The 23,232-nt window shown below is 37.8% G+C and overlaps 1 long non-coding RNA gene and 1 pseudogene across 2 annotated transcripts in view; both read left to right on the top strand.

Moving 5' to 3' along the window:
* LOC108539348 (uncharacterized) overlaps positions 1 to 18,293 on the top strand; it is a 30,387-nt gene extending 12,094 nt beyond the window's left edge. Inside the window, exons 2-3 of the long non-coding RNA XR_001888335.1 lie at positions 9,837 to 9,964; positions 18,191 to 18,293. This is a non-coding gene — a long non-coding RNA (uncharacterized LOC108539348). The remainder of the gene's footprint in view (positions 1 to 9,836; positions 9,965 to 18,190) is intronic.
* Positions 13,945 to 15,111, top strand: LOC108539266 (heterogeneous nuclear ribonucleoprotein A3 pseudogene; annotated as a pseudogene). Its single transcript, XR_001888321.1, has one exon. The product of XR_001888321.1 is annotated as a heterogeneous nuclear ribonucleoprotein A3 pseudogene (transcript).
* Positions 18,294 to 23,232: the final 4,939 nt, after the last annotated feature.

The following is a 23,232-nucleotide window of genomic DNA, read 5'->3' on the forward strand; positions in this document are numbered from 1 at the left end:
TTTCCATGTTTAGGGCTTCCTTCAGGGTCTCTTGTAAGGCAGGCCTGGTAGTGACAAAATCTCTAAGCATTTGCTTATCTGTAAAGGATTTTATTTCTCCTTCACTTATGAAACTTAGTTTGGCTGGATATGAAATTCTAGGTTTAAAATTCTTTTCTTTAAGAATGTTAAATATTGGCCCCCACTCTCTTCTGGCTTGTAGAGTTTCTGCCGAGAGATCTGCTGTTAGTCTGATGGGCTTCCCTTTGTGGGTAACCCGACCTTTCTCTCTGGCTGCCCTTAAGATTCTTTCCTTCATTTCAACTTTGGTGAATCTGGCAATTACGTGTCTTGGAGTTGCTCTTCTCGAGGAGTATCACTAAAGATGTCTTAATCCTCCTCATTTTCAGGAACTGATTAGAGGCCCAGCCCCAGGAAATCTGACCCAGTTTCAAGTAATATTAAATTCCTTTTGAGCCTCATGCATCGAAGGGTTCTATATGGAAAAGAGCCCCAAGTGGGAGATCCACCCAATTAGCCAACATTTCTCTTATCCACTACTAACCAAAGCTGCACCACACCTCTTGGTGTTCCAGATGTAGCCAAGCATAGCTGCGTCTCCCCCTTAGTAGGCTGAAACCCAGGGAATGCCCAGAGCAGGACTGTCATCCCCCACAGTTGATCTGTGCTTAAAATCTGGCATCAGGAGACATCTTTAGAAACTGAGAGAACTGTTCCAGTCATTTGGAAGAGCTCCTGACCCATGCTTAGACTTAGGTTTTACTGGACTGAGGGTGACTTTTGCAGGACTGCTTTCAATTCCTTCAATTATCAATAGTCAGGTGAAAGATATAAAACTGCAGCTTAGTACTGAAGAGTCTTGCTAAGTTGTGCGACTTATGAAGAGCTAGTTGATGGATTTGATCACTGAATTCCCTGACTTCGTGGTTTTAATAGCATTTGTACCAGGGTTCTTAATCCTAGGGGTCCATAGAGAGAAAGAGATTGAGGATAGGGGGAGGTGTCTGCAAATGCCTTGATGTGAAACTTAATATATATGTGCTTTTTTCTGGGTGCCAGACCCCTAATTTTCATTTTCGAAAAAATTCCTAACTCAAAAAAAAGTTAAATACCACTATATAACATCCACTATGTGGTAACAGAACCAAAGGGCTTCTCAACAGAGAGGAAAGTTTTTCAGATGATGTTACGGGTTGAATTGTGTTCCCCCAGCCCCAAGTTCATAGGCTGAGTCCTAACACCAGTACTTCAGAATGTGACCTTTTATGGGGATAGGGTCTTTACAGAATTAAGCTAAAACGAGATCATTATAGTGGGTCCTAACCCAGTATGACTAATGTTCTTTTAAGAAGAGGAATTTTTTACACAAACAAGGCAGGTGAAAGACTACGTGAAGACACAAAGAGAAGATGGCCTTCAATATACAAACAGCAAACAAACACATAAAAAAATGCTGAATATTACTTATCATCAGGCAAATGCAAATTAAAACCACAATGAGATACCATCTTACTCCTGCAAGAATGGTCATAATTAAAAAGTCAAAAAACAATAGATGTTGGTGTGAATGTGGTGAAATGGGAACACTTTTACACTGCTGATGAGTATGTAAATTAGTACAACCACTGTGGAAAACAGTATGGAGATTCCTTGAAGAACTAAAAGTAGAACTACCATTCAATCCAGCAATCCCACTACTGGGTAGCTACCCAATGGAACAGGAGTCACTCTATGAAAAAGACGCCTACACATGCATGTTTACAGCAGCACAATTCACAATTGCAGAGACATGGAGCCAACCTAAGTGCCTACTGACCAACGAGTAGATAAAGAAAATGTCATAGATATACACCATGGAATACTACTCAGCCATAAAAAGAAATGAACTAATGTATTTTGAAGCACCTTGGATGGAGCTGGAGGCCATTACATTAAGTGAACTAACTCAGGAATGGAAAACCAAATATTGTATGTTCTCACTTATAAGTGGGAGCTAAGCTATGAGAACACAAAGCCCTAAGAATGATATAATGGACTTTGGAAACTTGGGGGCGGGAGAAGGTTAAAGAGGGTGAGAGAAGACTACATATTAGGTACAGTGTACACTGCTCAGGTGATGGGTGCACTAAAATCTCAGAAATCACCACTAAAGAACTCATCCATGTAACCAAAAACTACCTGTACCCCAAAACCTATTGAAATAATAAAAAAGAAGATGGCCTTCAGAACAAATCTGCCAACACCGTGATCTTGGACTTCTAGCCTCCAGAGCTGTTAGAAAATAAATTTGTCATTTAATCAACTCAGTTTGTAGTACTTTATTATGGCATCCCTAGCAAATTAATACAGATGCTTAGTATATTCATTTTTGAATGCATAGAATCCTGCTCAGGAAAACCTGAAAAGATTATTTGCAAGTGGAAAGTCTCCAGTGTTCACGTTTTTTTTTTTCCCCCATATACAAGGTCATAAAATTTGAAAAATTAAGTATGTTCACTTGCTTAAATAATCCATTTCTAGAAAGAATAAAGGACATAAAAATTATTTTTGCTCAACTCCCTTAAGAATCACTGAAGGAACAGAATCATAAATTGTGAGCCAGCATCTCATACACTCTATATTCTATACTCCTTTCTTTTTCTTTCCATGTATCTTCTCTGAGCTCTGTTGAAAAATACCCTGTGTTTAAAATGTTATTTATTTTTTAAATAAAGCCATATGTGGTTATTATCAACATATTTTAAATATAGGTAAGCAAACAAAATAAAAGAACTCCCCGCTATCCAGAGGTAAAATTGTCAATATTTGTTACCATATTTTTATTGCTGTCAGATCTCAACCTAATATTTTCCACAAAACTATGAATGGTAATTTGAACTTGCCTTATCCAAATAAACAAGCTCATTATACACCTTGCTTAATAGTATATGAAATGTAAAGCTGTCAGAATTATTTTGAAAAATCATTAGTGAATGCTCATAAAGAATGTAAACAATAATGATACTATATTGTCTACTTACAAATTTGCTAAGATCTTACATTAAGTGTAATTATCACAAAAAATAATCAAGAGGGTAGGAGGAAACTTTTTGAGGTGACGCATATGGGTATGTCATGGGTATGTTTATGGCATAAATCGTGGTGATGGTTTCATAGGTGTATTTTTTGTTGTTGTTTTTGAGACAGTCCCGCTCTGTCACCTAGGCTGGAGTGCAGCGGTGCGATCTCGACTCACTGCAACCTCTACCTCTCAGGTTCAAACATTTCTCATGCCTGAGCCTCCCCAGTAGCTGGGACAACAGGTGTGCACCACCACACCTGGCTAATTTTTGTATTTTTAAGTAGAGACGGGGTTTCACCATGTTGCCCAGGCTTGTCTCAAACTCCCAACCTCAAGGGATCTGCCCTCGCCTCCCAAAGTGCTGGCATTACAGGCATGAGCCACCATGCCCAGACCCACAGGCGTATTCTTATATGTACAGCTTATACCCCAATAAAGTGATTTTTAAAAAAGAAAAGAATGTGAATATTAATTACTTATAGAGATTTGTTTTATCAAACAGAAGACTTACATAAGATCACATCTGAATTGAGATACATTATTATTTACATTCATAATGGAAATAACAAAATTAATCACCTTAGGTCTTATGAATAATTATTACTTTGACCACTAATCTTGTACATGCATAAAGCTCTACTGATCAAGGAAAATACTGAAACATTTGAAGATAATATCAAGTGGCACTATCATTGAACTGAGGTGGGCAAATCTGAAAGCATACAGGCATGAAGGCACCCACATCCACACAGCAAATAATTAGGCAGTCCCTGAGAAATGGAGAAAACAAATAACTCCTAAAGGAAATGAGAGAGGTTACTCATTATAATTAAAAGGGAATTAAATCAGGGCAAACAGAAGTAACTCAAAGGAAGGGAAATGAATAGCCAACAAAATATGTGATTGAAATACTAGAAACAAAGTGAATTCACACAGGAACACGGCAAATCAAATACCGCATGTCCTCACTTATGAGTTATAAACATTGAGTCTACACGGATGTGAAGATGGCAACAATAAACACTGGGGACTATTAGAGCAGAGAGGAAGAGAAGCGAGGCGAGGATTGAAAGACTAACTATTGGGTACTATGCTCAGTGCCTGGGTGACAGGATCAAGTGCACCCCAAACTTCAGTATCATGCAATATATACCCAGGTAACAAACCTGCATATGTATGCCCTGAATCTAAAATAAAAGCTGAAATTATTAAAAAGAGAAATATTAGAAACAATCTCCTAAGGAAAATTATGTAAGAGCTATGACTCAAACATGGAAAACAGAGGAGCTTTCTGCCTACTTAGCCTATTTTCTGAAATAATTCTGATTTTTCAGTAATTTCTGTATTAGTCTCTCATTGACCTCTGCTTCTAGAAGCCTGGTGTAGCACTCTGGTTTGAAACTAGGCAAATCTGATCTATTTTGTGAACAATTTTTAATTGAAATATACATGTTAAGCTTTCCTCTATATTTGTATACACTGCCAGTAAGGAAATGAATTGGCACCATATTTTGAGGGCTCTTATGAAGTTTTTCATTCACATACTTTCTATTGCAAGAATTTACTTGAGATTTTATTCACAAATTTCTTGACCAAGACACAGTAAATATAAATACAATTGACCCTTGAACAATGCAGTGGTGAGGGTTGCTGACTCCCCCATGCAAAAATTCATATATAAATTTTGATTTGCTAAGAAACCTACCATTGACCAGAGCTTTACTGATACCATTAACAATTGATTAAAACATATTTTGTATTTCACATGTATATACACTATGTTTTTACAATAAAGTAAACTAGAGAAAAGAAAATGTTATTAAGAAAATCGGCCAGGTGCAGTGGCTCATGCCTGTAATCCCAGCCCTTTGGGAGGCTGAGGTGGGTGGATTATCTGAGGTCAGGAGTTCAAGACCAGCCTGACCAACATGGTGAAACCCCTGTCTCTACTAAAAATACAAAATTAGCCAGGCATGGTGGTGCATGTCTGTAATGCCAGCTACTTGGGAAGCTGAGGCAAGAGGATCACTTGAATCCGGGAGGCAGAGGTTACAGTGAGTTGAGATCACACCATTGCACTCCAGCCTGGGCAAAAAGAGTGAAACTCTCCTTCAAAAAACAAAAAAAAAAAAAAAGAAAGAAAGAAAATCATGAAGAAAGAAAATATATTTACTGTTGATTAAGTGGAAGTGCATCATCATAATCGTCTTCATCCTCATCATCTTCATGTTGAGTAGGCTGAGGAAGGCGAGGATGGGTTGGTCTTGCTGTCTCATGCGTCGCAGAAGTGGAAGACAATCTGCCTATAAGTGGATGCACAGAGTTCAAATCTGTGTTGTTCAAGAGTTAACTGTACAATAGGCTGGGCGTAGTGGCTCACACCTATAATGCCAGCAGTTTGGGAAGCCAAGACAGGTGTATTTGAGGTGTATTTGGAATTTGAACCAGCCTGAGCAACATGGCAAAACCCCATACCTACCAATAAATACAAAAATTAGCAGGGTATGGTGGCACATGCTTGTGGTCTCAGCTACTCAACGGCTGAGGTGAGAAGATCTCTTGAGCCTAGAAGGCAGAGGTTGCAGTGAGTCGAGATCATGTCACTACACTCCAACCTGGGTGACAGAGTGATACCTCATCTCAAAAAAAAAAGAAAAAAAAAGAGTTAACTGTACAATAATCACATTGCAGCAGTTTTTCTTGGAACAAAAATATAGAACTAGGGCCAGGTGGCTCATGACTGTAATCCTAGCACTTTGGGAGGCTGAGATGGGAGGATCACTTGAGGCCAGGAATTCAAGACCAACCTGACCAACACAGCAAGATCCCATCTCTTTAAAAAATAATAATAAAAAATTTTAAAATCTAGAACCAATCAAATGAGCATCTAGAAATAGCTAGTAAAATAAACTGATATAGCTATAGGATATATTACTGTATACAGTAAAGACTAGTAGATTTTTATGTAGGGATGTAAAAATAGGTCTAAAATTTGATGTCAATTAACAACATAATTAATTACAGAATATTACATTCAGTATTATCTCATGTCTCTATGGAGGAGGTGTTTTAAGGGATATTCTCTATTTTTGTGCATATGTAGAAACTTTCTAAAAGGATACACAAGAAACTGTTTGGAAGAGGTCTTACTGTGTGAGAAGGCCTCTGGTGGCCTTCTTAATGTTTTACCAAAATTATGTATTACTTTCATAAGTGAGAAATCTACATCTAGTTTATTTTTAACTTCCAAACAACCGGAAGTAATTCTTTTATGGCATTTGTTTAGTAACTTTTAAACATTTCACACATGGCCTATCGTAGACTTTGGTTGCTGAGTTTGTATTTGCCTACATCATCCCTAATGCCATAATCATCCCTAATTATGTCATTATCTAGGTAGAACCTTCTTACAGAACTATGGGTTTTATGAAACTGAACGTTCTTATGCAATTCTTGGCAATTCCGTTTAGGTCTTTCTAAAATGTATGAGCCCACTTAACCAATATCTTGCCTTTTTTTGAGAGAGAGAAAGACCAAGAAGAAAAAGAAAGAGAAGGGATGAGAGAGAGGGAGGGAAGGAAGAAAAAGATAAAAATACAGATAGAAAGATGGATGGATGGAAGGAAAGAGGAAGGAAGGGGAGAAGGAAGAAAGGAAGAAGAGAAGGAAGGAAGGAAGGAGAGAAGGAGGAAGGAATTTTGATTAACTAAAACTTTAAATTCTTTCATAAATATAAAATGAAATTAAAAGTCAAACAGCAGTTTGAGAAAAATATTTCCAACATAAATAAGGGATAAGCAATTTTGTCCTTAATTAATAAAGAACTACTACAAATCAATTTTAAAGAAGTCTAACAACTCACTGGAAAATAGCCTAAATGTATAATTTCATTAGGAGAATACATGTAAAAAGATAATAACATATAAACAAATCTTCATCCTCTCTAGTTATCAAAGAAAATCAAGTTAAAGCAATTATATACAGTTTAACTCTCAGATTAGCAAAGCTTTTTAAATATAAGACCCAATATTGGTAAGAGTTCAGAAAATCAGGAACTTTTATTCACAGCTAGTAGATTAAAAGCATCCTAATCTTCCTGGGAGTCAATTTATAAATATATGTTTTAAAATCCTCTAAAAGTACATCATTTTAGATGCTAAAAATCTACTAGGAATTTATCCAAGGATATTGCTTATCGTAGGATGCATATATCAGAGCATTTATATAAGCATTGGTAATTAAAGTGAAAAATAAAAAAGGCAACCAATCAGAATTCCAATAAAGGAGCACAGATTAAGCAAATATATATTAGTTAAATAAATATATAAAATATTACCTTTTCTCCCACTTTTTTATAATGGACATAGTCCATTTTGTGTTGCTATAACAGAATGCCAAAGACTGAGTAATTTACAAAGGAAAGAAATTTATCTCTTACATTTCTGGAAGCTGAGAAGTCCAAGGTCGAGAGACCTGCATCTGGTGAGGGCCTTCTTGATGCATCATCCCAGGTCAGCAGGTGGAGAGCAGGAGAGCAGGCTCAAGAGCCAGAGTGAGAGGGGGTCAAACTTGCCTTTACAATAAAGCCTCTCTCACAATAATTGACCCACTCCTGCAATAATGACATTAATTCACTCATGAGGGCAGAGCCCTCAGGACATCATCATTTCTTAAAGGTCCTACTTCTCAACACTGTTGCACTGGGGATTGTTTTCAACACATGAACTTTGGGGACACATTTAAACCATAGCAGCTTGTATTAATTGGGTAACTGGATATATTGCTAAATTTTTGCCGTAAAAATTAAAACTTTCCTGTTTTCCAGTGATAAAACTTCTTTCCAAAGAAGGCCTATGGGAGAGGGAATCTAATTAATGGAAGCTTATGCTTTAGCATGATTCCTAAGAATTAAGGTTTTGTAATAAATAAAAATACAATCAATAAGTCATTAATATCTGTCAAGCAAAACCAAATATAGAAACTGCAAATGCAGTGAAACTTCGTGCCTCAGAGGTCTGGTAATGAGACGTGAAGACCTCCACTTCCAGCAAAATTCTATGTGTCCACCCCTAGTTGGTAATTTGAAGAAAAAGCCACATCTGTGCAGTGACATAAATTTTACTCCAAATGAATCCTGTAAACTCGAAAGTTCTTAGATTTCATCAATAAAATTGCACTCCCGCAAGATTTGTAAGGTGGAAGAGACGATGAAGACATTCTTTTTTCTTGCTCTGGAAGCACTGGCAGACGAATATGTGAGTTTCACAGATATTTTTATGTGGTGGCCTCTTTGTTTCCTTCCCATTGCAGCCCCTCAGCACTGAAGAAAGCTGTGAGGCCACCAGCCGCATTCCTGCAGGTTCTTGATTCTGAGCCACAACAGCTCTCTGCTTTTCTGTGGCAGTAAACCCAAAACTAATGTCAGTCCCCATGATTTTCACTCTTTCAGTCTTTCCCATGGTTTTATAAGCACCTCAATACCTGTATTAAATCTCTCCATATTTAAAATGCCTACAGGGGTTGTGTTTTCCTGACCGAACCCCACCTGATCCAGCCTGGCTACAGCCTGAAAGACTAATGTCACATCTCTGCACGAATGGCAGCTATCACATTCTTGAAATGAAAAGACATGAGTGATCTTGGAATTTTCTTTAAAATGCCTTTAGAGGTGATTAAGAGGCTTCTTCATAATTCTGTAATTGATTTGGAAAGGACTTGGGAAATCACTCACAGAAAAGAAAAATGGACACATAAACATGAACATAAGGGATATTTTCTTGAACATCACAGGATATTTCCATGAACATAATAGGATATTTCCTTAGGCATTCTTAACCTGGAAGCAGAATAGTTGTTTAGTTGGAAAAAACCCTTATAGACTCCCTCTAGAGAAGACCAACATCAAATCAAAGTCAATACAATCATTCTGGGTTAGCTAAATGATCCATGCAGGGAAATGCTCCTAAAACGCCAGCTTCCCTCTGATCTGCTAACTCTTATGTCTTTCCACTACTTCATGGCTCTTTTCCAAAGAATTTGCACCTGTCCCAGTCACTTCAAATCCTACTTCCTCCATGTGTTCCCTTTCCACCCAGTCACCCTAATTTCTTAGCATTTATTTAAATGTTCTAAGTGCTCCAGAAGCTAGACATACCAAGAACCCCATCCAGTATTGTCAAAGAATATATGCCACAGACATAAATTTTTGAATAAACTACAATGACAAGGTTTTAATTCCAAGTATTTTGAAGAAAATCTAACGTGTTACACTCTCATTTTTTAGGAAAAACATCTGAGACAATAGCACATAGTTGAAAAAACATATGGCTTATTCTTTGAAGACTTAAACTGAAGTCTGAAATCTGCCACCTGGGTGACCTTGGTTAAGTAATTCAACTTCTCTGAAACTGCATTTTTCCTATGTAAAATAGTGAAAATAATAATACAAGAAGCCACGCATACCCCAGAGGCCAGTGGTTCTCCAAGTGTGGCCCCAGCCAGCAGCAGCAGAGTCATGTGGGAAACTGTCAGGAAGACTGATTTGGGTCCCCACTTCAGACCTACTGAATCAAAAACTCAAGGTGGGAGGAGGTAGGGACAAGCAAGCAGCAATGTGTGTTTTAACAACTTTCAGGTGATTCTGACGGATGCCGCCATATGGACTTTGCATTGATTTAATAAGACCATATAGTGTAAAGAATTGTAAATTCTAAAAAGCTATGCAAATATGAGCTAGTAGCATTTTGACTATTAATTATTGTGCTATTTAATGCAGCACTGCTCAGAACGAAATGGCCTCAGACCATTGTGCTGAAGAGCCAGACAGAATTCAAAAGAAATGATTCTGCTTTCAAGAGTTCTTCCGTCCCCTCCCTCTGCTGTCAGCTGTCATTTCTCACCGAGGTCAGTGAGTCCTGCTGCTATCATCTGCTGTGTTATACACACAGTGGTTCTGAGCAACTGCCTGAGGGCAATTCTGTCTTTCCTATGGAATAAAGTCTCTAACTACCTGCAGCTTCTAGCCTCCCTTATGACCCTTTTCCAACTCATGTTCTGAATGTTTCAGGCCACCACCAGTCTGACCTCTGGGTAGGAGGAGACCTTATAGGATAATAACATATACACACATCTTTTATATAGAAATATGTGTACATGTATAGCACCAAGCAGTGTCTGCTACCTTGTGCATGCACAATAAGAATTTTCAGTTGAAAAAATGAATGTGTGTGTTCATATCTCACAAAAGTGAGTATACTTCATCACGACCCAACATGTGCATGTAAAAAAATCTTCACTTATATCCTCCAAATTTATTTTTAAAAATTTAAAAATTCAAAAAGTGTGAGGATACAGACAATACATGGTTTCACTCTGACATTTCCAACTCCTGTGGGTTATCATGAGACCAGAAAGTGTGGTTTAATCAAACAAGTCTATAAACACTTCTGGGAAAACAACACAAAGGACAAGAACTGATGGGAAGTCACTGGCACCGCCTCCCCAGGGAAAGCGCAGCATTTCATACATGTGCGGTAAAAGAGGAGAAAGCTCTCTGAAGCATTAAAAGCACTAAATAAATGAAGCTGCTGTTATCACTGATATGATTCCATCCCTGCTGGGTACAGCAGCTTTGCTTATGGAGTGTGGAGTCTGTTAGCTCCAGGCACAGGGCCTCTCCCACCCTGAGGTCAGGGTCCCTTTGAGACCCTGCTCACTGGCTCGACTCCCAGGGCTGTCCTGTGCTGTCCTCTGCAAAGGGTGGCACCTCCCCTCACAGCCTGTCAGGGCAACCCACCTCCCAAGAGAAATGCTTGCTACTTGCCTCTGACCTTAGCTTACCTTCTGCCCCACCATCTGCTCGATTTCCATAGCTTTCATTTGAAGCTTTAGGACTACATGACTGCCTCTTCTAGGTCTATTGGCCACAGCCCCAAGCTTCACTCCCTGCCTCTACAACAAAGAATCTTCATTCCTGCCCCTACCTTGGCCTCCCTGTGGTGACCCTTGTGTCAGGTGAACCAGCACACCCAGACCTGCACCCTCCATGGTGGCTGAGCACTCATCAGGCCACTTTCCTTAAATCAATAAATTGCCCATCAGCCAGGCCCATGTCCCCTGAGTACAGCCAGACTGAACCCCCAAAACAAGCCATCCCTGGCCTTCTGCTTACTATTAACTCTGTCATGCAGCGGTCAGCAGACAGTGGGTGCTCAATTAATGTTGTTGTCTACATGAACTGGTAAAAGTTTAGAATGCTGATTCTCAACTAAAATCAGAAATCTGCTTGGGGAAAGCAAGTCAACACTCTCCTGAAATAGTGATGCAATCAGCAGAAATTTTTACTACATCAATCAAAAGGGCTCACAGCAAGTATTCGGTGAACCAAGTAAAGTGACCTTCGCACCCCCTCCCGCTCCTGCCCTACTCCATATTCTTGTTAGCTACTGTTGATTGATGGCTTCCAGGAAAAGATGATCCATCACTGTTCAAACTAGTGAAGCTTCCTTCACTACGTTCAGGTTAGTCCAGCAGTTTGTGAAAGTGAGACGAAATATAAAGTCTGAAAAATGCCAACTCATGGGAAAAAAGGAAAACCTCAAAATAGCATGGTATTGCCGGAATCAATGAAATTAACATGGGTGGAAGAAGGATCGATTTGTTTTTCAATATATGTAACAGTGTATGATATGTTACAAACACATCAGGAGGCCTGTGATAGGGTTTTCAATTCCATACTGGAAATTATTCACTACCAGAATAGTTACTGGGAAAATTCAGTGCCCAGGGCAAGTAATAGCTACCAATTAAATTGGGCTCTTAATTATATAAGGTACTGTGCTAGCTGCTTTACATATGTTATCCTATCCAATCCTTATTTCCATGAAAGGTATGATATGGTTTGGCTCTGTCTCCTCACCCAAATCTCATGTTAAATTGTAATTCCCAATATGGGATGTAGGGCCTGGTGGGAGGTGATTTGATCATGGAGGTGGTTTCTAATATTAGCACCACCCCTCTAGTGCTATCTTGTGATAGAGTTCTCACCAGATCTAGTTGTTTGAAAGTGTATAGCACCTCCCCTTCACTCTGTCTTCCTCCTACTCCAGCATGTAAGGCATGCCTGCTTCCCCTTCACCTTCCGCCATAATTCTTAAGTTTCCTGAGGTCTCACCAGAAGCAGAAGCCTGTACAGCCTGCAGAACCATGAGCCAATTAAACCTCTTTTCTTTCTAAATTACCCAGTCATAGGTATGTCTTTATAGCAGTGTGAGAATGAACTAATACAGCTAAAAATCTCTATTTTGCCAATGAGGACTTGCTGTTGGTCACAGAGCTGATAAATGATAGAGTTAAATTTAACCCAGTGGCAGTCTGACTGCAAAGCCCATACCTTCACCATTCTACGTGCAGTTCTTCTCCCTATCTCCCAGATTTTCAGAAAGGAAGGATCAGGTTTAAATGATCCTGGCTACAAAAATGAGAAGATGAGCCTGAAAACATATGTACTGGAAGTTGTGCGTGGGATGGGAGGGAAACAGCCTTGCTTGTTACTTGGTATGACAGTCAAAATGTGTCTAGACTGTAGAACACTCAGGAAAGACACAGAAATAGGCTTGAACAAATGAAAAGGCACATTGTGCTTCTGTTAGGAAAACTCAACATCATGAAAGTGTCAGTTCTCCCTAAATGACTTCATGAATTTTACATAATCCCAATGAAAAAGACAGCCATACCTCGTTTTATTACACTTCACCTTATTGCACTTCTCAGATACTGCACTTTTTACATCTTGAAGGTTTGTGGCATTTTTCCAATAGCATGTGCTCACTTCATGTCTCTGTGTCACATTTTAGTAATTCTTGTAATATTTCAAAGAATTTTTTATTATTATATCCGTTAGGTGATCTGTGACCAGTGATCTTTGATGTTACTAATGTAATTGTTTTGGGGTGCCATGAACCTAGCCCATATAAGACAATGAACTTAATCCATAAATGTTGTGTATGTTCTGACTGCTCCACTGATTGGCCATTTCCCCATCTCTCTCCTTCCTCAGGCCTCCCATTGCCTTGAGACACAACAGTATTGAAATTAGGCCAATTAATAACACTACAATGGCCTCTGAATGTTCAAGTAAAAGGGAGAGTTGCACATCTCTCACTTCAAATCAAAAGCTAGAAACGATTAAGCTTAGTGAGGAAGGCATGTTGAAAGCCAAGATAAGCCAAAAGATAGGCCTCTGTTGCCAGTTAGCCAGGTTGCGAACGCAAAGGAAAAGTTCTTGAAGGAAATTAAAAGTGTTACTCCAGTGTACACAGGAATAATAAGAATGTGAAACAGCCTTCTTGCTGATCTAGAGAAAGTTTTAGTTGTCTGTGTAGACAATCAAACCAGCCACAACATTTCCTTAATCCAAGGCCTAATCCAGGACAAGGCTCTAACTCTCTTCAGTTCTACAAAGGCTGGGCTGGAAGAGGTGAGGAAGCTGGAGAAGAAAAGTTGGAAACTAGCAAAAGAGTAGAGGTTGATTCATGAGGTTTAAGAAAGACATTGTCTCAATAACATAAAAGTGGAAAGTGAAGCAGCAAGTGCGAATGTACAAACTGCAACAATTTATCCAGGAGATCTAGCCAAAATCATCAATGAAGGTAATGACACTGAATAACACAATGCAAATGAAACAGATTTCCATTGGAAGAAAACAACATCTAGGACTTTCACAGCTAGTGACAGTAGTCAATGCTTGGCTTAAAAGTTTCAAAGGACAGGATGACTCACTTGTTAGGGGCTAATACAGCAGGTTGAATTAGTAGGTTGAAGTTGAAGCATATTTACTATTCCAAAATCCTAGGGCTCTTACGAATGATGCTAAATCTCTCAAAATGGAGGTAAAACCACTGCCAGGTCACCCCCAGCCCAACTCCAGCCGTCACGTTGGCCAGGGGGAGGAGGGCCATGATCCAAATGAACCAGAGCAGTTGAGAAAACTGTTTATTGGTGGTCTGAGCCGTGAAACTACAGATGATAGTTTAAGAGAACATTTTGAGAAATGGGGCACATGGACAGATTGTGTGGTAATGGGAGACCCCCAAACCAAATGTTCCAGGGGCTTTGATTTTGTGACTTATTCTTGTGTTGAAGAGGTGGATGCAGTAATGTATGCTCAACCACACAAGGTTGATGGGCATTTAGTGGAACCAAAGAGAGCTGTTTCTACAGAGGATTCTGTAAAGTCTGGTGCTCTAACAGTGAAGAAAATTTTTGTTGGTGGTATTAAAGAAGATATAGAAGAATATAATTTGAGAGACTACTTTGAAAAGTATGGCAAAATTGAAACCACAGAAGTTATGGAAGACAGGCAGAGTGGAAAAAAGAGAAGATTTGCTTTTGTAACTTTTAATGATCATGATACAGCTGATAAAATTGTTGTTCAGAAATACCACACTAATAATGGGCATAACTGAGAAGTGAAAAAGGCCCTTTCTAAACAAGAGATACAGTCTGCTGGGTCACAGAGAGGTCATGGAGGTGGATCTGTCAATTTGACGGGTTGTGGAGGAAACTTTGGAGATGCTGGAGATAATTTTGGCTGTGGTGGAAACTTTGGTGGAAGAGGAGGCTAGGGGGGTGGAGAAGGTGGCAGCAGAGGTAGTTATGGAGGAGGTGATGGTAGATATAATGGACTTGGTGGTGAAGATGGCAACTACCGTGGTGGTCCTGGTTATAGTAGTAGAGGGGGCTAGGGTGGTGGTGGACCAGGATATGGAAACCAAGGTGGTGGATATGGTGGCGGTGGTGGAGGATATGATGGTCACAATGAAGGAGGAAATTTTGGTGGTGGGAACTATAGTGGTGGTGGGAACTATACTGATTTTGGAAATTATAGTGGACAACAACGATCAAATTATGGACCCATAAAAGAGGGCAGTTTTGGTGGAGGAAGCTCGGGCAGTCCCTATGGTGGTGGTTATGGATCTGGTGTTGGAAGTGGTGGATATGGTAGCAGAAGGTTCTAAAAACAGCAGAAAAGGGCTACAGTTCTCAGCAAAAGAGAGAGTGAGGAGTTGTCAGGAAAGCTGCAGGTTACTTTGAGACAGTCACACCAAAAGCATTAGAGGAACAGTAAAAATCTGCCACAGAAGGAACGATGATCCATAGTCAGAAAAGTTACTGCAGCTTAAACAGGAAACCCTTCGTGTTCAGGACTGTCATAGCTACAGTTTGTACAATGTGCAGCTATTGATTAATGCAATGTAGTGTCAATTAGATGTACATTCCTGAGGTCTTTTAGCTGTTGTAGCTTTGTCTTTGTCTTTTTCTTTTCATTAGATCAGGTATATTGCCCTGTAAATTGTGGTAGTGGTTACAAGAATAAAAAAATTAAGGAATTTTTAACTTTTCAATATTTGTAGTTCAGTTTTTCTACATTTTAGTATAGAAACTTCAACAAAATGCAGTTCTGAAGGTGTTTCCTTGTGAGCTAACAAGTAAAGAAGATCATTGTTCATTATTATTTTGTATGAATGTTGCTAAAGTTAACTGTAAAGAAAGACCTGCCGACTTGCAGTGTAAGGGGAATCTATTCTCCCCATTTCCAAACCATGATATGAATGGGCGCTCACATGTGGAGAGAATAGATATCTGTGTTTGCAATGTATGTTTTAGATAAATAGGATTGGGTGTTTAAATTAGCATTTGTGAATTTAGTATCATTAAGATTACCTTCAAACGAAAAAAAATCTCAAAATTTCTATTTGGTTTTTATGTATTTTCTTTCAAAATGTAATCATATGATTTTAGTGTGTTAGACTTGCTGAGTCCTAGCTGTGTTTAGAACATCTCCATTCTACATTTACCTTGGTCAAATCTGAACTGTTGCCATAGGTTTTGGGTGTAAAGAATGTTTACTGCCCTCCATTTAAATTCTGAAAAGGGATAGTGACTATTTTCCCTCTCCTATATTAGAAACCATTCTTAAAATCTTTTCAAAATATAGGACCATTAAGCCTGCTATATCTGAGCAAATTAGTGGGTACCTTTTTTTCTTTTATAAAGCACAAGAGGTCCATATATCTGGAGTTATTTTCCTTAGTTTAAATGTTTTTATACAAGTTCCCAGAGCAAGAGAATAAAAATCATGCATTATTAAACCCCTAACTGGCTGGCATTCTTTCCTGTTTGTACACTATACATTTTGTTGGATGAAACCAAGGATAGTTTAGGTGTAATTGTCCAAAATAACCTAACTGCAGCAGAAATGTAGCACAGTTGCTTAGTACAAGCTTCTCACTTCCTACAGACCTGAATTCAAATTTGGATAATCAGAGTTCTTAAATTCCCAAACAACATACTGCTATTTATTGTGTATATTTCAACATAAATCATGTTGTTACCAATTTGTTTGGAAGGCCCTAGCTGAGAAGAGTTTTAGATAATAAGGTTGTGTGTGTGTGTATATGTGTGTGTGTGTATATATGCATATATATGTGTATATATGTATATGTGTGTGTGTGTGTGTAAATAAATAAATATATATATATATATATCAATGTCCTCTGTGTTTGGCACCAGCTAGTGCTTACAATTTCACTCAAGCCCTGAGTATGTGCCCTGCTGTTATTCTTTCTTTGGCAGTTGAACGTTGAATTCAAGATTCTTACTTTTGTTTTAAGAAGTACTAAGCAAAATAAGCAATAAAAAGTGGAATGGGGCATGCTAGTGTTTAAATATGCTCTCTTGTTGCTCTAATTCTGTGCCTCTGTGTATTAATATTTGGATGCATGCAATGCCAGCATGGAAACTGGTCTTCATACATAGTGTAGTTTTCCAGAAACACTCATAAACCAATAAATGTAACAGACATTACATTTGTTAATGGGCATATATGTGAAAAGCAGTGTAGAAAATAGGCTAATACTAGAAAATGGTTAAGTCCTTAGTAACTTCAAGTGTGGTTATATAATGGACACTGTCAATGTTCATAACTTAAACCTGGGTACCTGGTCAAAATAATGCTTGGGAAACATTTTATTAAAATTGAGCTAAATTGTCTCAAGTTCTTTTATTCATATAAAGTTTATTAATAAAATGTATTAGTAAAATCAGTTTTATTTAAAAAACATTTATTAATAAAAAATTATTAATAAATTCATATACAGTTTATTTTAAAAGAATGATGCTAAATCTACTCTTCCTGTGCTCTATAAATGGAAAAAACAAAGCCTGGATGACAGCACATCTGTTTACAGCATGGTTTACTGCATATTTTTAAGCCCAATTTTGAGATCTATTACTCAGGAAAAAAAATTCCTTTCAAAATATCCCTGTTTATTGACTATGTGCCTGGTCACCCAAGAGTTCTTATGGAGATGTACAAGAAGATTAATGTTGTTTTTACATCTGCTAATGCAACATCCATTCTGCAGGCCATGGATCAAGGAGTAATTGCAACTTTCAAGTCTTAATATTTAAGAAATACTTTTTGAAAGGCTAGAGCTGCCATAGATAGTGATTCCTCTGATGGATCTTAGAAAAGTAAATTGAAACCTTCTGTAAAGAATTCACCATCCTAAGTACCATTAAGAACATTCCAGAATCCCGAAAGGACAAAATACCAACGTTAACAGTAGTTTGGAAGAAGGTGATTCCAACCTTCATGGATGATTTTTGAGGGTTCAAGACTTCTGTGGAGGAAGTCACTGCAGATATGGTGGAAGTAGCCAGAGAACTATATAGAAGGGGAGCCTGGAGATATGACTGAATTGCTGCACTTTCACGATAAAAACTTGAAGAGATGAGGAGTTGCTTCTTATGGATGAACAAAGAAAGTGGTTCCCTGAGATGGAAACTACTCCTGGTGAAGATTCTGTTAACATTGTTGAAGTGACAACAAATGATTTAGAATATTTCATGCTCGCTTCGGCCTCACATATACTAAAATTGGAATGATTTAGAATATTTCATAAATTTAGTTGATAAAGCAGCGGCAGGGTTTAAGAGGATTGACTCTAATTATGAAAGTTCTATTGTGGGTTAAATGTTATCAAACTGCATCGCATGCTACAGAGAAATCTTTCATCAAAGAAGAGCCAATCAATGCAGCAAACTTTACTGTTGTCTTATTTTCAGAAATTGCACAGCTGCCCCAACCTTCATCAACCACCACCCTGATCAGTCAGCAGCCATCAACAATGAGGCAAGACCCTCCACCGACGAAAAGATTACCACGTGCTGAAGGCTCAGATGGTAGTATTTTTTTCTCATTAAGAAATATACAGTATTTATTCAGATATAATACAATTGCACACTTAATAGACTATACTATAGTATAAACATAACTTTTATATGCACTGAGAAGCCAAAAAATCATGTGACTGCCTTTATTGTGATATTGTCTTTATTGTAGTGGTCTGGAACTGAACTTGCAATATCTCTAAAGTATGCCTGTATATATCACTTTTTTCTCAGAGCTAGACAAGTTAACTATATATCTTATTTGAAATAACAAGCAATAATATCAATGGAAACAATTAAAAATAAATGGGGAAGGGAGGCTAGCCCCACAGATACTAAAACATATCATGAAGCCTTCAGTATAAGCATACAAATTGGTAGATAGATCAATAAAAAAAAATTAAAATTCAAAAGTATACGACACTGAATATGGAAGTTTAGAATGCTATAAAGGCAGCATCTCAAATCAGTAGGGAACAAATGGACTATCTAATGGACATCTGGTTAGTTATGTATAAAAATATAAAACTGGAGTCATTTCTTACACTAAATGCCAGAATTAATTCTAATTCCAAATGAATCTAAATGTTAAATAAACGAATAAATTACATAAGTATTAGTAGAAAGTATGGATTACTCTTTTATTATCTGGAACTGGAGAAAATTTCTTCGACTTAAAATCCAGACGTGATAAAGGAAAAGGGATACATTTGATCACACACAAAAAAGAAAGTTTTGCATTGAAAAATAACATAACGTAAGTAAAATCAAAAGGCAAACATAAACCTTTGTGGAGGTTTCTGGGGAAAGATTTGCAACATAAATCATTTGTAAAGTCTTAATATCTCTAATAGAGAGCTGTTAGAAAAGAATAGTAAGATAACTATAGAAAAATGGGTAAATGATACAGTTCACATAAAAAGAAAAGTAAGTGTCTCTTAAACATATGGGCAAAATTCCAAATATTTAATAACATGCTCTTCAGTGAGGCTATGGAAAATGAGACACCCTTATATCTTGCTGTTGGAAATGTAAAGTACAATCAATCCCTAAGGAGGGGAATTCGGACAATATCTAGAAAAACTACATATACTTTCACACACTGACTCAGCAATCCCACTTTTAAGAATCCTACCAAAGATACACTAGCAAAGAAGTAAAATGATATAAGTAAGCATAAGGACATTTATTGCAGCACTTTTGTAATAGCAAAAGACTGGAAACAACTCAATGTCCATCAATAGGCTACTGCTTGAATAAACTATGGTACCTGCACAAAATGTTATGATGCTGCCATAAAAAGAAAGCGAGAAAGCTCTCGTACTGTTATACAGCATTACTATCAGCTGGGGATCATTTTGCCATAGAGTTTTCTCCAAAATATATTGTTAAGTGAAAAAACAAGGGCAGGACACTGTGTATGCACATGCATAAGGTTTGTGCCTTTTATCTGAGAAAGAAAAAAATACAAATCCTTATATTTGTACATATGCCTACTTATATGAACGTAGTTTGATTAAATGGAAGGATACTCGAATATAACAAGATGATCACCTGTAGAGCAGTGTTTCTAAATCTTTTATCATCTTCCTGAAGGAAAAACTGAAGTGTTTAAATTCTCTCTAATGACAGAAATTAAACACTAAGAAACAAGATTTCGTTAGGTAATTTTGAGATTTGAAGGGCCACAAACCATTATGACTACTAAAAGTTTTTCACACAACACCCAAACAAACTTTTACCCCCTTGGGAAGAGTATCACCTCCATGGAGGGTGCATGCTTTAAGAAAAGGGAGGGAATAGAGTGGAGGGGGCAGAGATGGAAGCGAGACTTCTGCTATGGTCTGAATGTGTCCCTCCAAATCAGATAAGCTGTCTTAGTTTGTTTCTGCTGCTATAAAAATACCTGAGACTGGGTAATTCATAAATAATAGAAATTTATTTCTTACAGTTTGGGAGGCAGGGAAGTTCATGATCAAGATGCCAACAGGTTCAGTGTCTGGTGAGTGTTCCTCTTCACTTCTAAGATGGCACCCTGTTGCTACATCCTCCTGAGGACATCAACGCTGTGTCTTTACATAGTCCCACCCTTAATATTATCACACTGGTAATCAAGTTTCAAAATATGAATTTGAAACACTCTCTCTCTCCCCAAAGGTATATCTCCTAACAATAAAAATAACTGCAAGAAAATCCTAAACTATATTCAACAATAATATTGTTACTAATAATAATATTATTTTGAAACTTATCTGTTATAATAAAAAACAAGTAATTATTAAGTTGTTAGAAATAAAATGTTAAGTGTAAGAGAGATGAAATGCAAATGGTATATCAAAGGAATTAAATAAAATCTTTATAATACTACATTTGATTAGAAACATCAATGAGAACTCATTGAATTTTCCCTTTAAAGAAAACTTCCAAGCTCTATTCTCCAGAAAACCTAGAAGCAATAATAACTCAGAATCAATGAGCACCCCTAGCACACAGATCATGATCTCTATATAACAACTCCCAGTGAAACAAACCAAGACTTCTTAGGAAAATAGCTGACTTCACGGCTACAAAAGTGAATTGTATGAGATGATCCTATAACACCTTGTCATACCAGAAAATTTTAAACTTACTAAAGACCACAGTCTTGTCAAAGAGACAGGAGCAAACTTTAAGGGGCTCCTATTTCCCACAGGGCAATTTGAGCATAAAAAAAATAATGATCACAGTGGATTAAAATGCATCAAATATATTTTTTAAAGCCATGAGTTCAGAGTTATACTAAAAGAAAGACTCACTGGACACCAATTCATTTTTCAGAGAAATGGTAAACAATGAGAATGAACCAAACTTATTCTCCCACTCCTGTAGAAATTATTTTATGGTAATCAGATACTTAAGGAAGAAAAGTTCTTCTATATAGAAGAATTCAGAAAGTAAGTGAAGAAAGAAGATAAAATTAGAAAATCTCTCCTGAAATCCCTAATAAAACAATTGATCTGGGCAATGACCATCAGTAGCTGTTAAATCCTTCGGCGTAAGTGGGAAACTGGCCAGGCCCAGTGGCTCATGCCTGTAATCCCAGTACTTTGGGAGGCTGAGGCAGGTGGATCACGAGGTCAGGAGTTCAAGACCAGCCTGGCCAAGATGGTGAAACCCCGTCTCTACTAAACTACAAAATAGTCGGGCATGGTGGCAGGCGCCTGTAATCTCAGCTACTCAGGAGACTGATGCAGGAAAATCGCTTGAACCTGGGCAGCAGACATTGCAGTGAGCCAAGATCATGCCACTGCACTCCAGCCTGGGTGACAGAGTGAGACTCTGCCTGGAAAAAAAAAGATAAATGGGAAACTTTGGCATGAATGAACCATGTTGCCAGCACTTGGACCCATGATCAAAAAGAGATGCTTATAATGTGATGTAATAAGAAATATCAATGGTGAAATATTTTGACAAAATATTAAATACAAATGGGTTCAAATCCCATTCAGTTGCTCTCAACTGGGGCAATTTTGCCCCCAGGGCACATTAGGCAATGTCTAAAGGCATTTTTCATTGTCACACTGGAGACCAGTGCTATTGGCATCTAGTAGACAGAGGCCAGGGTTGCTGCTAAACAACCTAGAACATAGAACAGTCCCCCAACCACAAATAATTATCCAAATAATTGATAAGCGTGCTGAGGTTGAAAAACCCTGCTCTGGATTTACCCATTTCCAGGACGTATAAGGGCCCAAGATACATATCGACCAAATGCAATCTTGTTTGAGTCCTGAATCAAACTACAGGTGATCCCTGACTTACGATTTTTTGGTGTGCATTGAGTAGAAACCATACTTTCAGTACCCATACAACCATCCTGTTTTTCACTTTCAGAACAGTACTCAATAAATTACATGAGATATTAAACACCATTATAAAATAGGCTTTGTGTTAAATGATTTTACCCAACTGCAGGCTTATGTAAGTATTCTAAGCACATTTAAGCACATAGCTAGGCTAAGCTATGATGTTCAGTAGATTAGGTGTATTAAATGCATTTTTGACTTAAAACATTTTCAACGTATGATGGATTTACCAAGACATAACCCTGTTGTAAGTCAAGGAGCATCTGCAATTATGAATACACATCTATAATTCAGAGACATTTGAACACTGACAACGTGGAGGAATTGTTCATTTTTAGGTGTATTAATAGTATTATTCTTAGGCTAATGGGAACTCTTATCCCTTGTTAGAAATATACACTGAAGTACTTAGAGATGAAATGACATTATATCTGGGATTTACTTTTAAATAACGTATCTGGTGTAAAGAGCAGGGAGGAAAGTGACAGGGGGTTAGAGATAAAGCATTGTGGTCATATACTGATAGTCACTGAACTGAGTGAAGGGTATAGCTTCTACTTGTGTGTGTGTTTGAAAATAAACAATTAAAGTACAAGAAAATTTTATAAAATGTTTTAACATTATGGATTTTTCATATGTGCACGAAACTTAGATTTGTTTTGGAAACAGTTCCTTGAGAACTGGGATACTGCTGTTCTCAGAAGCAATTCATCCATAAGACACAATCCTCAAGGTCCTAATTTTCTGGTGAAGCTGGTGAAGGCTCCTCCAATCTGTTCTCAGAAGCAATTCATCCACAAGGCATAATCCTCAAGGTCGTAATTTTCTAGTGAGCCCTGGTGAAGCTTCTCCAATCTGTTCTCAGAAGCCAATTCATCACAAGGCGTAATCCTCCAAGGTCCTAAATTTTCTGGTGAAGTTGGTGAAGGCTTCTCCAATTTTTCCACCAAAGCACCCTTAAAGGCACATATTACGGTATCTATAGTTTTTACCCCAACTTTATTAAGGTATAATCGGCAAATAAAAAATGCATGTGCTTATGGTGTACAAAGTGATGTTTTGATATATGTATACATTGTGAAATGATTAAAT

Source organism: Rhinopithecus bieti, unplaced genomic scaffold, assembly GCF_001698545.2.
Source record: "Rhinopithecus bieti isolate Rb0 unplaced genomic scaffold, ASM169854v2 scaffold_521, whole genome shotgun sequence".
Taxonomy (NCBI): Eukaryota; Metazoa; Chordata; class Mammalia; order Primates; family Cercopithecidae; genus Rhinopithecus; species Rhinopithecus bieti.